Consider the following 18,543-nt stretch of genomic DNA (forward strand, 5'->3'; position numbering starts at 1 on the left):
TGTGCAAAGCTTTTATTTCCAGTGGGAGTACAAATAAATAAATTCTCATTTCATTCATTTAATTAAACTCATAAATAAAACAAAAAATCAAAGAAAAAAGAAGTGCAAAAGGACACCTGGGCTGACTGTTCATTTTCTTATTATAAGGATAAACTGCATGCTCAGTGTAAGGTAGTAACTACACTTTACTAAGTTAATGAATAAAGTTTTGAATAAACTTGGTTCTGTATTATTGCTTTTCTTCAAACTATTTTCAAATTTTCATCCACAGCTCTGAATATAAATGTATTTTTCACTACTGTGGCTGACAGAACAAGAACTTTTGCCTACTTGCCTCATCAGAAAAACAACTTTTCAATTAAATAAAACAAAACACTGAAAAAAAACAACAACCCAACACTCTATCATATCAATGGGATCCCCCAAAACAGCCCAGCTAATGTTCCACATGCAAATAACTCGGTCCTCTATCAATGCCAAACAGAAACCTGTATTTTAAAAATAAATTGCTCCTAACAAACAGAGAACCAGAGCATTTAAATGACTCTATATTCTCACTTCAAATACACAAACACAAACTGATCACCAGTCCAAGAAGGCACACGGCACCAACTGATATCAGGTAGGTGCAAAATGCAGACAACACAAACATAATAATTAGATCCCTGAACATTAGATGCATATCTGACGGCTGAAATCCAAATCACGAGCATTAATCTGCTGAGATACCAGCCTCAGATGTTCACTTGTGTTTCAGTGTTTCCGTGCTTAGTGCAGATGGTCAGACCCACAATCAAACATAAAAGAAAAGCTAAAAAAAATTAGGATCTATTAGGATCTACACTTATGGTCATTTAGTTCTGTCTGCTCTGTGATTTGTGACACACACTTGTTTTCATGTTTTAGTTGGGACATCCAATTGACATTATGCCATCCCTAGCATTACCTAGCCACTTCCCCTAACCATAACCATCGAAAATAAATGCCATGGCCTAACCCTAACCTAATTATAGCTCTGACACTAAAACCTTCAAACTCAGGGACAGGTATTTTTTCCCCATAAGGGACTTTTGGTCCCCACATATTAGCATTCCCATTTTTGGTCCTCACAAAAATATCTAAACATGGTACATACGTACACACACACACACACACACACACACACACACACACACACACACTTACTACTCTATAGGATCCTGTGATTATGAAGTACTGTGTCCATATTAATGCAGTCATTAATGCCGAGTTTTTGGATTTTCCTCATTTATCGTTAGATCATTTCCTTAGTTTTTTTATCAGTAAAGTAAAATGAGTTTGTCTCAACAGCTCAGATTAGATGATAAACCATTATTTTAGCATTTTTACAGTTTTTCTCAAATGCTAAAACACAAAAGCCAATCCTCTAAACAAAATGACCAGTTGTCTAAACACATTTACTAAATCTAGCCATCATTTACCAATATCATAAACACATGTCACATGAAGACACAATTCACAGGACACAATCCTCCGTTGTCATAAATCTAAACACATCTTTCCTTGCTAAAACACAAGTTGCAAAAGAACTCTGCTCATATTCTCAAATGAAAGCTCATGTGATGCAACATGCTTGCCACAGTCAGCAATATTTGAACACAATGAACACACCTGGCGTCATTCATTACACACGACTCAAAATTGAAGACACCTGTTGCTAATGCTGTGACCACATGTATAAAAGCAAGTTCAGAGAGCACAGTATGCTGAAGATTCCAAACAAACACAATGGATGAAGGCAGAGTCAGGGGAAGAGGAATTTGATGCAAAGGAGGGAGAAGAGCTGGCCCTGGAAGAAGAGGAGCAGGCCAACGAGGAAGAGGAGGAGGCCCAGGAGGGAGAGCAAGACAACCTCGCACCATCATTACGGACGACATGCGAGCAACAGTCATTGACCATGTCATTGTCCATGGCATGACAATGGCTGAAGCAGGACTAAGAGTAGGGGTGGGCGATATAAACGATATACGATAGAAACGATATAAATTTGGCCAACGATAGAGATTTTGAGTATATCGCTCTATCGCGATAGCGCATGTTGATGATGTCATCAAGCTGCGCCTGTTTTGGTCGAAAGCATCGCAGCGGCTAAAACTATTTTCATCTGCAAATTATGGCGGGCGACAGTCATAGCAAAGAGATGAAGCACTTTTGATATATGGGGAAAGCCAAAAACTGCGCTTCCTCCACTTCCGTAACATTGATTCATTAATGCTGAATTTTCTCGCAGCTGTTCTATTCCCATCTTGTTGCAGTATATTAATGACTAACCTCGTTTTGTGGATGAATAATCTCAGTTGTTCTCCTGACTGAAGTTTGGCCCGTGTATGGCATCCTGATATGCGATTGCATTTGTCCCTGACCAACTTCAGTAACCCTGCAAACGCCACTGCTGTTTAGTTTTCTGTCTTCATTTATGTTGGAAGTGGTAGCAGAGCTGTACGTTTTAGTTTCAAAAATCTCTCAGTCAGAACATGGTATGAAATGTTTAGGTGTAAACTAGCGAGCTAACTTCCTATTAACTTCTAACTCCGTTAAATTTAATAAATTCTGTTTTCATGGATGTAAAACTTAATTGTTACACCTGGTAAAGCAGCAACGCTGATGATTTAATTAAAGATGAAAGAATTTAGACCGTTTTTAACTCTTAGTGTTTGTTTGACTTTAGGACCTGAAGCAGACGGAGTTTTGGACCCAGATTACTCCGCGAAGCTCCTCACTACGGCAGCCGTAATGCTCTGACAATCCATCAAGCAGTGCGGCTTACCAAAGTTGTACTAAAATATTTTTTAACAGATTTCTGCATGCCCAAATCAGTTCAAGGTCAGTAAGCACAACCAGAATTCATACATAAGGCACACTCTCGATTTTTGAGAAAATTTAAAGGATTTTAAGTGTGCCTTATAGTGTGGAAAATACATTATACAGAAGAAAAGAATATATGGTGATATATGTCGTTACCGCACATGCTTCAAATTATATCGCGATATGAATTTTAGGCCATATCGCCCAGCCTTAACTAAGAGTCCATCCAAACCTGAGTAGGTTCACCGTGGCCACCATTATCAGGGCATTCAGACAACACAACAGGTATTGTACTCGATTGCTTTCTTTGTCACAATACAGTTTTACAAACCTGTGAAAGTAGTCTATTGGTTTCAAATCAGTTGTGACTGTATTGTAACACATGTCAATTGACAACACATGTTTCTTTCTTTAGAGTTGAAAGAATGCCACATAGAGGTAGGAGGGTTGCCATATTTACAGCGGCACAAGAAACCCTCATTGTGGATATGGTTCATGGGAACAACCTCATCAGACTCCGGGAGATCAGAGACAGAGTCATTGCCGATAATGTCAACTTTGAGAGCATTGACGATGTCAGCTTGGCCACAATAGACCGAGTTCTCCGGCGCAAAAAGACGCGGATGAAACAGGTCTATAGGGTTCCCTTTGAGCGCAACTCTGCGACACAAAGACCTACGTTACGAGTATGTGCAAGTAAGTATACATCCATGTTCACAGTACAGTTAGTGGACATACTGTGTTGCTCAGTGGCCTACATTACTTCTGGACAATACTGTGCTACCTGATTGACTGTTGTTCTGAACACCTGTGCACTTTCACATTTTCACAGAGGATATTACAGTTGGACACGATGGCCAGACCTCTTGAGTACCTCTTCCTTGATGAGGCTGGCTTCAACCTGCAGAAACGAAGGCAAAGAGGCCGTAACATCATTGGCCAAAGAGCCATCACTGAGGTCCCTGGCCAACGGGGGGGGGTAATATTACCCTTTGTGCGGCCATGGGTTCGGAGGGGCTTGTCCACCGGCATGCTGTCCTTGGGTCTTACAACACCCAACGTCTCCTCACCTTCCTAGAGGAGCTAAAACACATCCTCCTGGACCGCCAACAACACCATCCTGGGCCTGCACATCACATTTATGTGATCATTTGGGACAATGTCCGCTTCCACAGAACAAACCAAATCAGAGAGTGGTTCACCACCAACAGTGACCACTTTTTAAATGTCTGTCTGCTACCCTACTCCCCTTTCCTGAACCATAGACAGACCATAGACAGACAACCATACACAAGAGAGAACCTCCTAAGGGCAATGGAGCTGGCCTGTGTTGACATCCCATCGGAGGCCTTCCAAGGATGGATTCGCCATTCCAGGGCGTTTTTCCTGCAGTGCCTGGCGAGAGACAATATAGCTTGCCATGTGGATGAGGTGATGTGGCTCGATAAAGCTCAGCGACATGATGCCGCACAGTGATTGTGGTGTGTGTGTGTGGTGTGAATAACGTAAATAAAAAAACTTCACACCCTGATCATGTTTTCAAGAGTACTGTTGTGTGCAATAGATTCTGTTTTTGCATCAAGTTGTGTTACAGTAGTGTACGTACATGCAGGATTTTCTATAGATTTATACTCTTCATATGAAACTCACAAATCTAAATGCCTAATCCTCTGCAGAGATCTACGACGATTCGTTACAGTATAGTTTCTAAAAATATGCATTGGCAGTTATGAAACAAAGAACCTTCTCACAAATTGAGCATTGTGTTTTCAATTCTTTTTCTGTAGTGTGTAATGATGTGTATAGTGTTTACATTTTGTTGTGTTTATGTAGCTTTAGAAAAGGGTGTTGTATATAGACATTGGGGAACATGGTGGAAACGTTTGTGAAATGTGTTTTAGCATTTGAGAAAAACTGTAAGGTATTTGTTTTGGATTTGCGAAGTTAATATTTACAGTTTGGTTCAGTTTCAAGACACGCAACACAAAAACCAGATGAAAAGATTATTAAGATGAATGATGAATGAGAAGGAAATACTGAATCATCAGGTAGCTAAAATATGATTCCTACTGAATTATAATGTTGCCTCATGTAAGCTGTAAGGCTTTTTCTCCCCCATTTTCTGAGGCTTACAGGGTTCCAATACATTAGCTATGTGTAGTTGGATGTTTTATTACACTGGTTATGTCCCAAAATGACACTGTACTTCACAGTGACTGAGCTACAATGGGGATAATAGTCATGTTACTTTCCCTAAAGGCGATTCTGGGAGTCAGCACCCACACAGCGGCCTGTTAGCTCGGGACAGACCTGCCGACTGATGGGCTCTGTTGAGGCCGGTGACTTTTTGCAGACGTCAGTGTCGCGGCGCTGCCACACACTGGCTGTAATTGTGATGGGAGGTTCGGGGCGGCTGAATCAGCAGGCAGGAGATGTATATTATGCACCCGAGAATGTGAGAAGAACGCACACAAATGTACAGCAGCACACCCTCTGTCTCGGCTGTCAGAGAAGCAGCCGCCCACACACCAGGATAAATGGCTGAGGGAAGCTTCGCTGCTTTGCACGGCATCGTATCTTTTACAGCATTTCCAGCATTTCATCACCGTCTCATCATCTTATCACTCAATCTTCATGTCTTTCTCTGCATCTCTTTTCCCTCCACCTTTAGTTAAATTCTCTCGGTATAAACCTTACAAGATTTTCCTTTCATGTTTTCTCTTCCACTCAAATCAGATGAGTTCAGTGAAGCATGAAGTAATAGGTTTCGGAAATTACCTCCTTTTTTTTTTATTTTTTTAACCTAACCAGCCAAATATTGCAAGTAAAAGAAGGTTCAAACATTTAGAGGTCATCTTGATTGGCACCACACCAATCTTTAAACTCAGCCTTCATTTTGATGTATTGCTCACCTGTAGTAGTATATTGCAGGCTTGTGGTACATAATATGATGCACTGAGGTCAGTTTTATTACCGTGGCAGTTACAGAGTGTCTTCTAAATGTCTTCTAAAAACTCTGATTACAGTTACGACTAGGGCTGTTCGATATAACGATATATATCGGATAATGATATAAAAACGTCTATCATTTCATTTTACACTATCGTTTGTTTCGTGGTGTTGCAAAATAAACTGTTTACGGCAATATTTTTTCATCGTTTTGATGGTCACTGTAGTGGCTATATTAATTTCTTAAAGTTCTCTCTTTCTCTTATATTTTATATAACCACACTACGGACGGACAAGCGCCTGTTTTTATGCGTTGTGGTTAGCAACAACGACGGTAACAGCATCGCGTGTCCGCTTGTTTATGTTCCACATAAACCTTTCACAATAAAGCTCAAGATCCTGTTGAGACTTTTCAAAATAAACTGAATCACGTGAAAGAGCAGATTAATTACGGATGCGAAGTAAACAAGAGCCGCCAGGTGCTAAAAAAATAAACCTTAGACTCAAACGTTAGAACAGGCTTTTCCCCGCAGCACGCCGTGTAATAAATACTCACAAAGAAAACGGCGGCCTTTACAACTTATGTCTAAAAATGTATAGTTTCATGCATCGGTTAAAACACTCGACTCCAGCTACATGACGCGCAGCTGGAAACACTTCCCGCAAGTCGAGCTGCCCGAGATTCACAGAATTTACAGAAAATGTTACATTTTTGTGATTTATATCGTTATCGGGACGATAGAAATCTTATATCGGGATATGAGATTTTGGTCATATCGCACAGCCCTAGTTACGACTCAAAAAACTCTAAACTGCCACAGACTCTCTTTTCATCACTTTACCAAAAAGTTGTGTTTTATAATTCAATCTGGCAGGTGTAAAATTGTGAACTTGGCGTAAATTCTTTGCAAATTGAATGTGTGGTTCATTGGTAATACTGGATTAGTCTGGGCTTGGATCATTAATGACTGCCTCCAGTCAACAGGGTACCAGTAGAAACTGTTGTACTGTTGGCCAAAGACAAAGGAAGAGAAGAGGGGGATGGAGACAGTGAGAGAGAAGAAAAGGCAGGGGTTAAATTGGGCAAAAGATGTTAAAGATCTGACGTGGGAACTTCAAAAGAAGATTATAATAGATGTGCAAATGTAGACTAATGTGACTGAGTGAAACTAAACATATGAAATATTTGTGATGATTCCAGAGAAGTCTGAGGTTTATGGTCACCACATTGGTTGTTTCATTTTTCATTACCCAACAGTGCTGTCACTGCATCCCCATCATGTTTTTTTACTGGAGCTTCTGCTGGGCTGGACTTGCTGCAGTTTTCAGAAAAAAACAAAAACAAATAACACATGAACATGAGAGTGACTCTGGCAACTAAGGGCACACAAACTGTGCCTGCCAGTGTCTGTGATCTTTATGGACTAGTGTGGGTGTAATAGATAAAACACAAGATGGAAATGGCTTCTACATCTTAAAAGTGGTAGCAATGTAGAAATACCCTAAATCTCCATTCTTTTTAGTGGTCACCAGGGGGCGACTTCACTGGTTAAAAAAAGCAAAAAAACGACCTCTGGTTTTATAAAAGCCCTTGGCTCCCTTGCTCTGTCTCTTCAGTAAAAACTTTCCTAATTAATTTTTTGGGTCAATCACTAGCTTTTGGCCATACTGAATAAAACATGAATTTCAGTTTACAAATGATCAGAGTCAGAAAGGCGGACAAACCAGAGTATGCTCATTATTGTTAGCCAGGGAGGATGCAGCGTCCCTTGGTCCACTCAGATTGTCTTTTGCCTTTGTGGGTGTGTGTGTGTGTGTCTTTTCCCATGTTATCTCTATTTAGTGCATTAGAACACCTCCAGATGTAGGAGAGAGTTATAAGTTTGTCTATTTCGTAATGAGAAATATGTGTGTATTTAGAATCACTAAAAATGATAGAAATGTTACCAGGTCTGACCTATCAGACCTAAAAGCATCACATGCAGACCTCAGGTTTTCCCATTAACAATATGCAACAAAATCTTTTTATTTTCCTGAAAACATGCTGTTTTTTATTTATTTTATATTGACAGTAGTAGCATTACATGTCTTAGTATTTATCTCTCAGGAGAACCTGGGAGACCTTGTTAGCTAGTGCAGTCTCTTGCATCAGCATTCACTCCCAGAGTCAGCAGGTGAGTAGGTAAGACTTTTCTCTTGATTCTCAGCTGGCAGCTTGGAGAGATGAGCTGAATTCAGCTGAGCTTGTGCAAATCTTTTTTTTTTCTTTTTCCCAGATACTGACATACAGTAAGGTCTCTGAGGTGAAAGCCTAAGAGCTGCTGGATTTCTCAGATTTAACCGTCTGAACATAGTACATAGTCAGCTGATCTTAGCTACATGTGAGGATATTCAGGACTCCAGAATTAAGTATCCTATCAGTTGCTATTTTAAATATAAAAATCACTGAAAAATAGGGTGAAATTATTCTGCTGCATTAACCTCAGTGTAATCACAAGGATGTGGGCATTTCTTTCGTTTTTCTACTATCTGTTATGGTTCTGACAGAAAGAAGAAAGAAAACCATCTTTTTCACTAAGGAACTAAATGACCATATTGACGGGTTAATCTAGCACAGAATGTAATAGGTCAGAGGGGCTGGAGGAAGTGGCTGTTAAGAGGGACCCGAAACCAGATAAGCAGCTGAAGAGAGACAGGTGGACACCTGTCTATCTACTGGACTCTACTGGTATCAATCATTCATCTATAAAGCTTAATGACAGCATATTGCATCTATGTGATGCTGACCTGCATTGGTACAGTAGACATCTCCAGGATGATTTTGCTCCATGATAACACGCCATGTAAATATTTGTAAATATTACCAGCTAGGCTTTAATGGTTGATAAATATTATATATTTTAGATCGTAAAGAGAGAATTACAAATAAATCCAAAAATAAAAAAAATGTGCTACAAAGCAATAGCTCCTTGCTTCCACTACATCTACACCCATTCTTCATGCAGTACTCATGGATCATTTTTGAACATGAATCTGATCTCACCTGAACACCTATAAAGTTTTTTCCCTTTGACTTAGACAGTTGTAACACTATCACATTCATAATGTCTCTTTGAAACAAACATAACACCTCTAAAAGTGCTCAAAATAGTCTTTGTGTTGAATCCCATTGTAGTTGTGGGCACATTTTGTCATGATGACAAAGACATAAAAACATCTGGTATGTACAGACAGATAGACAGCCAAGGTGGAATCAATACCGCTGCTAAAGGAAAGAAAAGACCTGTTAAAGCCCCTGGGCATCCTAGAAAGACATCCATCACATCAGTTTATCCTTTATCACTTCTGGATGGAGGGTGTGATCCACTCACTATTCTATATATCAACAAGCAGCCTCTGGCACTGTGAGGCACATCTGTGCTTCAACCTATATTGAGGGCAAGATTTGCTAATCAGGGCAAATTAGAGGGAAAAATGTAAAGTTCAGCTGGCACACACTCAGCCACTCCATTCAAGTAATTGCCAATGGAACCTATGAACACCAGTGCCTCAAACAAGCAGACCTGGTGAGGGTGTAAGTAATCCATTAAGAACAGCTTGATGCTTGTAGTCTGACAAAAATAAGTGTCAGTGGGTTTTAGGCATGGACTGGAAAAACCTGGGAAAATCAGACCAGATGTGCTGATAGAGGGGTGAAATCATGAGTCAGACACTGAGGCGGACTTGATGGGGTGAGGAGGTGGGGGCAGCAGTCAGTAGATGACCACCAACAGTTTAGATAAGAGATTTATCCAGACAAGAGCTGTGGAATATGTATAATACAGAATAGGTCGCAAATCAATAGCGACAGAATCACAAGGTCCGCTAGGACCAAACCCAATCATCTCAGTTTTCCTTGAATTACATTTCAAAAAGTTTAGGGCCATCCAAGTTTTAATATCTTCTAAACATGCCAGAAACGGGTTAATAGAGAAGGCATCCTTCAGATCCAGGGGCAGATAAATCCGCAGTCGTCGGCACAACAGTGGAAGGATATTCCAGGCCTTCCAAGGATGGTTCCGAATGAAAAAAGCAGAGGCCCTAGAATTGAGCCCTGCGGGACCCCACACTGAAGAGCAGTGAAAAAGGACCCTAAAAAGTTAACACTAAAAGTTCTGTCAGAAAGATAAGACTTAAACCAATTCAAAGCAGTAGCACGAATGCCTGCAAGATGGTGTTAATGAGACAGCAAAATGTTGTAGTCTATAGTGTCAAAAGCAAGGAGTCAAGTCAAGAACAACATGATTACCAGAATCACAGGTAGGAAAGATATCATTAAAAACCTTTAAGAGTGCTGACTCAGTGCTATGGAGGTTTTTAAAACCTGATTGGAAGACCTCTAGGATACCATTCTCACTTTAAAAAAATCAATCAATTGGGAATATACAATTTTCTTCAGGATTTTAAACAGAAAAGGCATCTTGGAGATTGGCTTGTCTTTCTTAAGCAGGGTTTGTACTACTGCATGCTTAAAATTAGCAGGGTCTACATCAGATATTAAACTGCTGTTTATAATAGTAAGAACATTGTGCCCTATGTTTGGCAAAATCTCTTTAAAACCTTAAGGATAGACAGGATCATTTGGAGAACTGGAGGGCCTCAGATGGCAACCACATCCTCGAAATAACAAAGAGTCACAAGCTCAAACTAGTCAAAAACAACAGAGCAGGGGATTAAGATAGAGGGGTCAGACTCAGGGGCAGAGATGAGAGCCCGCGTAGTTGCAACCAGTTATAAGAGGCCTTCAAACAGCCACTTTGTGGAGCATTTCAAACTAAGTCAATAGTGTTAAATAGCACACGTGGATCATGATTGTTGGAGGAGATGATCTTGGAGAAGTATTCCCTTTTAGCCTCTTTGACAATATCCTGATAGAGACTCCAGCAGCCCTTTAAGATTTGAAGAGACACCTGCAATTTGTCCCTATACCATTTGCATTCAGCTCTACAACAGTCCCTCCTCACAGCCCGAGTGGTGTCATTAAACCAAGGCTCAGTTTTAGCCTTGGGCTGCCTGGTTTTAAATGTACCACAGAGTCCAGGATAGTTTGGCAGGAAGATTCAAACCAAGAACTGAGGTCCTCTGTGCCCAAGGGAGTGAGATCAGGGGGGACAGACAGCTGGCTAAAGGCAGAGGAGAACTGGGCGTCAGTGGAAGGGTTAATGATCCGACAGTGGCAAACAATAGCGCTGGTTTGAACTGCAGTGTGTGAAAACACAGCATCGAATAATACAGGCATATGGTCAGAGAATAAGTCAGAGATTTCCACATTAGACACAGCCAAGCTGTGCGACAAGACCAGGTTTAGTGTCTGTCCGTGTTCATGTGTGGGACCAGGTACAGATTGGACCTGTCACGGTTCTGGGTCATTCTGACCCAGCTTCTTCAGTTCTTTATATTTTGGTACGTTTCTATAGTGTTGATTATTATTCTAGATTAAGTGCAGCGTCTTCTGCTTCCTCGTAAGTTGTTTCTGGTTTCCTGTTTTACTTTGGAGGTTCGTGTCTGGTGTCAGTGTGTTCGGTTTACTATTCCCCTGTCTCGTCAGCTGTGATTTCTCCCAGGTGTGTTCCCCTCCTGTGCCTCATCCCTTGATTACTGCCGTATGTATATTAGCCCTGTGTTACCTTTGTTCTCTGTCGCATCGTTAATGTCTACTCACCTTCATTCTGTACTCTGTTTTCCGTCCGTGTGTATCTGCCTGTTAGTTTGTATTTTCCCAGTTTAGTTGGTCTGCTGTTTACCGGCAACCTGCTAATAAAGCGGTTACTTTGAGTTCTACTTCACCTCACTGAAACCTGCATTTTGGGTCCTTCTCTCCTTGCCTGCCGGTACGCGAACATGACAGGACCAGATTACAAGAGTTAATAAGGCTTAAAAAATCCTTCACCAAAGTTTTGTCAGGACAGCAGATATGTACATTAAAATCTCCCACAATAAGAATGTGATTGTAGTTAGGCATAATCCCAGCTAGAAATTCTGAAAAGTTCTTATTGCATTTTGGGACAGGACAAATAACAGTAAACAGCACTGAGTTAGAGCGATTGACTTCGAAAATAATTCAATAATTCAAGTGAAAGAAAATAATCTGACACACAGCTATCTGTTAGGAACAAAAGGGACATTCCTTGATACCTGCAATATTTGGATATTATTCTAGCTCTTCACATTTGCTTTTGTGCTCCCTGCAGTTTTCGTGTGGCAAATCACTTGCAGAAATGTGAAGGTAAACTTAAAACACTAAACACCTCGCTGTTCAATGTAAAAAAAAATCTTCACAGCCATCCGCAGCATATACGCATCTTGTGATGAATTATTCTCTCCATTACTCTGACAATACAAAAAAAATAATATTATAAACATAAAATATACAAAATTAGACTTGGGTTAAAGACGATAACATCCAGGGAAGGCTGAAGCTTTCATCCTGCTGTCTTTCCATGGAGATTTTCTGTTGTTATACAAGTAAACACATGCAGAGAAAATTCTCTCCCTTTTACAGAAAGGTCTCTCTTTTGGGCGGGACATACTGCAGACCCGTCAAGCACAAAAGTGATAAAAATTATTTTTGTATGCATAATGACGCAACTGGAAGTAAACTGCCAAACCTTAGTGAAAAATCTTACTAGACTCCATTAAATACTTTCCTCCTCTAAATATTGGATTACAAAAGGGGAATATCTACAAATACAAATGCAATAATTCCTGGAGCAAGAACAACTGTTCACACTTTTATACTTTTGAAAGCAGTTTCTTTTAATAATAAAACACATTTTGCACTTCCAATTTTTTTTTTTTTTTAATACCACTTAGCTGATGTTTATGCATGATTTGGCATGGGGCGGCTGTGGCCCAAATTGAGATGTGAAAGGCAGAATAAATACCCCTACAGCAGGGATGTCAAACTTATTTTACATAGTGGGCCACATACTGCCCACTTTGATCTCAAATGGGTCAGACAAGTGAAACTACATGATAAATGTGTAGAATTATATATAGTGGAAAAACAGGAACTTTTCTGTTATTTTGTTGTTAATCCACTGGTAAATATAAATGTGCTAAAAATGCAAATGCTTGTTTCTCTGTCTCACCCTGTGACAGACTGGTGATCTGTTCCGAGTCTACCAAGCCTCACAACCCAATAATCTAGAATAGCCTCAAGCTCCCTTGCAACTATGAATTGTAGAAAGAAGAAGTGGGAGAAGTGGGGATGGATGGATGGATTGATGGGTGGATGGATAGGCCTTATGTTTCACACCCCTTCCCTACAGCATCATAACTTAAAGGCTTTTTTGCAAGTAAACTTTATGAATTTTTGTACACTAACCTCACCAAATCCTAAAAAGCATGAAGTTGCAATTATCACAGGGATGCTATTGTGTTAAAATTTAGCTTTCACTGTAAGAATTTATTACACATGTGTATGTGACACATGATTAGTTCACTAAGTGTAGTCTTTGGGGAGCTAAGCAATGAGATTAAACCACATTGCATGCACAGCATGAGAGCTAATACAGGGCATATGGCAACCAAGGCCAGTGGCTATATTAATTTAGTTCATTACAAAACTACTGATGCAGTATTTGGCCTTTAGCGAGCTCCTTCTAATGGGGACATATGTTGTTTAAGTATGATGTTGAAAAAAAAAGTAGTCTAAGATTTAGTTAGTGTAAGGTGTATTTATTCATGGGAAAAAGAACTAAATCCGAAACATTAATACATACTGATGGACAAGACTAAGGATATCTTTTAGTCCCAAAAGATGGAATTATGTAACTTCACTATAGTTGAGTTAACTTCAGTTAAACATTAAACTGCAAAGAAGAAAAGAGAGAAAGGTAAGTTAAAGTTATGCTCCAAGGTAATATCAGCACTTACTCTTTGAGATAAGTTTGTAATTTGGGCCCAAAAGCAAGATTTAGATGTTGACAGGCTTAAGCAAAAATAAACAGATTTGATTTTTTTATTATTATTTTTTTTTACTGGGCATAGGAAGAACAGGAACTTAGAAACGTATCTCTAAGGCATAAGGAAACATATGGGGAATAAATCCTGGAGAGGGTCCGGAGAACAGACTGGCTAATAAGTGTGAAACCAGAAACAGAAAAGAGTGATAAAGGATGAGGAAAACAGGACTATAAGAAAAAAAGAAACTAACAAGTATATGACATCAGGGATTGAAGATGGCCAAAGTGATTTGGCGACAGCTAATTTCCTCACGGATGCATTAAATTAATATTATCATTACTCTGAGATTCATAATAAATTAAATCTGCCAAGCCACAGTTTCATTACACACCTCCACATATAACCAAAGCACAGACTTCTGCTCCCTTTGAAGTTAATAAACACTGATTTATCATCATCATTATCGTGAAAACAGTATAAGTGACCGCATCAGTAGAGATGCTTGTTTATGTCATCTAATTAGTTGTTTTGTTAGTGAAAAATGTGGTAGTGAGTGAGGATGGCATGGTAACAGGAGTAACAGGTGAAATATTGTACACAGGGGAAAAACATATGGTTAAACCTTTATAGTAGGATTATATAAGTTTACTTAAAAAATTAAAGAGCTGGTAAATATCACAACTTCTCGCTGTGCAATTAGGTTAACTAACTGAAGTTGGCTAAAGAAAATCAGTGTTGTACATCAATGTGTAAATGTTTCTTCATACTGCAAGTGAAAAATAAACTCCTGGTGTGTTTGTTTCTCAGCCACCCATGTGTTTGTAGTTATAAAGGGTGGATTGTGCTAGCATGGTGGGTAGATATTGATCTATTAGCGTCACAGGCGATGCCACGACTGGACTTTGGACTCAATCGCCCAACCCTACTAACAAGACAGTGTGTGGGGGAAACACAATGGCAGGAAGTAAAACAGGAAAAAGCAAACAAGGAAAGAAATTAGCAAAAATAAACAGGAAGTGTCTAACCAAGCCTCAATAAGCCCACATAGGAAGAGAAGGAAACACATGAAACACTGTGAAAAGGTAAACACTAGGAGACAAGGGCAGATCTAACAAAATAAAAAACACGACAAAGCACTATTGATGATGACAAACTGATGACAAACAGTGCTAGAAATCTCAGCATCAGCATGGACTCGGACCTAAATTTTAAGCACCAGTTTACATAACCTGAATAGTACAATGCCTAAATAACACGTCAGACCCTTTGTTTGAGCAGAAGAAGTAAATGATTCAGAGATAAAATTAAACCCAGAGAAGCAGCAAAAAACCCCCTCCAAAAAAAACCTTCAATCTGCTATCTGCAAGCAATTCTCAGTTCTTTGAAATCAAAGCTTTTAACTTTTTTGTTTGTAAGTTCATTTGGGAGTATTCCTTCATAACTTCCATTGAAGTGTAGCTGGAGTGTATTTTTCCATTTCTGGGAGTCTTCACTTATTTTATCTCCTATCTCCAAATTTAGCTTACTCCCTTTTTTGTTGCTTGTTCTGTCTTAAATTACTTTGAATTGCCTCGTTGTAGAAAGGTGCCAAAGGAGTAAACATTCAGTTTGTTGATATCTAAAAACAACCTTTGGCTTGTGGCAATGGTTTATTTTCACCAAGTCTCAGGTTTTTATATGAGTTCACTTGATATCGTTATCCCACCTCTGTCATTCCCGTGAGTCATCGCGGGCTTACTGCTCTGAATGATCAGTGAGGAAAAAGCAAAAACTCCAACAAAACTTGGAGTCATGCATCATGCAGTTGTGGGGTGACAGTGTACTCCCACTCTCAGCTCACAGAACTGCCACCTCACACACACGCACACACACAAAGCATGGTGAAATGAAGTCAGCCTCTCTGAATCAATCCAGCAGCTAATTTACAGCCTTGAAACATTTACAACTAGCTGCAGTGAATGTGCTCAACAGCTCTCGCGGCACAGAGGATATAAGATCTTTAGAGAGGTGCATGAAGAAGAAGAAGAACATGTCAAAACAGGTTTCTGTTTGTTTCTGACATATTGGATTTGAATATCTGGTCATCTCTTTCGCTTAAAAGGCCGTATTTTTTTTTTTTTTTTTTTTTTTTTTGGGGACTTGTAAAATAATTCCCGCAGGCTAACTTCTAGTTAGTATCTACAGCAGAGCCTATTCTTTTAAATTTCCCGCAAAAGTTTTACATTTTTAATTAAGTCCATGCACTTACATATTCAACCTAGCAATGGAGGAGACACCCCCCGCAGGAGAGATTCATAGATTTTATTTTGAGGTTGGCCTAAACTATGAAGACATTAAGTCAGTGCTTTGCAGTACACAGTTTTTATATGAGTGAGAGACATCAGAATAGAGTTCTTAGCGAAAGGCGACACACTCACCACAAGGTGACTTTTTCAGTCTCTCACATCATTGTGGAGGAATTTTGGCCTGCTCTTCTTTACAGTATTGCTTACATTCGTTGATGTTTGTGGGCATTTGTTTACACACAGCTCTTAAGGTCCCACCACAGGATTTCAATTGGGTTGAGGTCTGTACTTTGACTGGGCTATTGCAACTCCTTGATTCTTTTCTTTTTCAGCTATTCTGTTGTAAATCTGCTGCTATACTTGGATCACTGTCCTGTTGCATTTTACAATATCAGCAGAGCTTTCGCTGACAGACAGATGGCCTGACTTTTGTCTCGAGAATACTTTGGGAACACCTTGCAGTCACTGGGTCGACCATGAACTACATGTATACCAAAATCTTGTGGTTTGTTCAGGTGCAACTTTGCAAACCTAGGCCACGCCATATTTTTTTTAGAGAACAGGCTTTCTCCGGGCAAGCATTTGCAACATGCCATAGTCAGACATATTCACTCTTTTCCTATTTTTGCTGTCATGGACTTTAAAAAGTAACATTTAACAGGTTATCTGAGACCCGTAGAGCATGAGATGATCTTGATTTTTTTGCTATTTCTCCGAGTATTATGCAGCTTGACCTTGGGGTGAATTTATTGGCACATCCATTCCTGAATAACCGTCTTATGTATTTTGTACTTGTGAATAATCTTTCTCACTATGCTGACTGACCAAGGACTCAGTGGACTTGCACTCATAAACATCTATTTTCCAGAGTTTGACAACAGAGAGATTGGTAGGAAAGGAATATGACGTAATTTTCTCGTATGGAGCTTGATTTGGTCTCGATGTTGCACTTGTGTTTTTTTTTCATGTTGATGTCGCTAAATTCAGGAGTCATGTTTAAATGCAGATTTCTTAGGGTTAAATATTACTTTTGGTTGTATGTTGGTCTGGTTGGATAATCAGAAGTTTTTTTGATGGTGTTAAGTTAATATTTCTCTTTCTTGGTAGCTGTGTTGTAGTAAAGGGATGGTGAACATACATACCATAAATTTAGCTTCAATTGTCCCGGGAATTTTAAGGATTCATACAAAGACAACTGAATCACACACATCTTGTTGCTTTGTCCTCTATTTTTACAAGAAGTTGAAAGCACAAGATGTCACCATGTTGAGGTCAAGGTGCACCTGCCTGTGTTGCTCACAGAGCTCTAACGAATGTATTGCGAAATTTGCCTGCAAGCTCATGTGTCTCACAAACAATAAAATTAATCTCAGATACCAAAAAAGGCAAGAGTTTAATCAGAGCCAGAAGTCAGTGCTATAGAAAGATCTACAGATATACCAACAGCATTGTTAAGTTATGACTGGTGCAAACTAATATGAGTCACAAAAGCAAAGAAAACATGTGATGTAATGTAATTATGGATCAGAGTTTTTCAGTGTAAACCCTGAACATGACAGAGTAGAGGTAATTAGGGTTGCCACTAAATTGATGGCAGCCAGGTCACCAGGAGAGACGCAGGAAATGTAATAAAATCACGAGCCATGAAATGAAGATTGCCACATTATCAGCGTTGAGAAACCACCCACACATCCTGCTGCTGCTAAAACACTGTCACTTCCCCACTGACTGGCCTAGAGCTAAAGCAGCATTCAAAGTGTGAATAAATGCAATACTCTGCTGTCTTTTGGAGATCGATGTTGTGGATTTACTGCTAAAAGAAAATGTCAATAGGGGCAGGGTCAAGATGGCAATATGGTCATGCATGTTGAAAACTGTGAAAAGGCTTCCTGTTTCCAGTTATTGATTGATTTTTTTATCTGCTTTAATGTATTATTTTGTACAGTAACATAAAAACGTAGGATGTTTATTTTGTAAATTGTGGTCCTTTACGATCAAAGCAAGTTTTTCTTCAGAGTGGGCCTACTTGTGATTGATGGATTATCCACGAACTATCAAATTTTGGTGCATTCCTCTTGCTGTGTGGAGAGTCCTTTACCCATCCGGCACTCCATTTACACTCAGTTTGTGACCCTCATCAACCATAGTCATGCAATATGAGGACTAAGACACTTTTCTCAACACACAACCTGATACTGAACACTGCAAAAACACAAGGTCAGTGTACATTTCAATATGTGCAGCACAGACTCACTCCCAGTTTTCATTAACAGACACTGACTGGAAAGAGTTCACACCTTTAACTTCCTGGGAACCCACATTTCATACAGTGTTCGCTGGTCTTCTAATACCATGGCTCCTGTCAAAGGCACAGCAGCTTATACACTACCTGAGAGCGCTGAGATAAAGCAACCTGAACAAAAAGCTGCTGGTGGCCTTTTACCTTTGCTCGATAGGAAGCCTTCTGGCATACTGCATCACAGTGTGATACATGCACTGTCCTGCGGCAGACAAAAAA

General features: G+C 39.6%; 1 protein-coding gene across 1 annotated transcript in view; it reads right to left on the reverse strand.

Annotated features, from left to right (window-relative positions):
• The window catches only part of cacna1bb (calcium channel, voltage-dependent, N type, alpha 1B subunit, b), a 242,922-nt gene that overhangs the window by 104,317 nt on the left and 120,062 nt on the right, over positions 1–18,543 (reverse strand). The window lies entirely within an intron of this gene.

The sequence above is a fragment of the Simochromis diagramma genome, unplaced genomic scaffold, assembly GCF_900408965.1.
Source record: "Simochromis diagramma unplaced genomic scaffold, fSimDia1.1 OVJJ01000596.1, whole genome shotgun sequence".
Classification (NCBI taxonomy): domain Eukaryota; kingdom Metazoa; phylum Chordata; class Actinopteri; order Cichliformes; family Cichlidae; genus Simochromis; species Simochromis diagramma.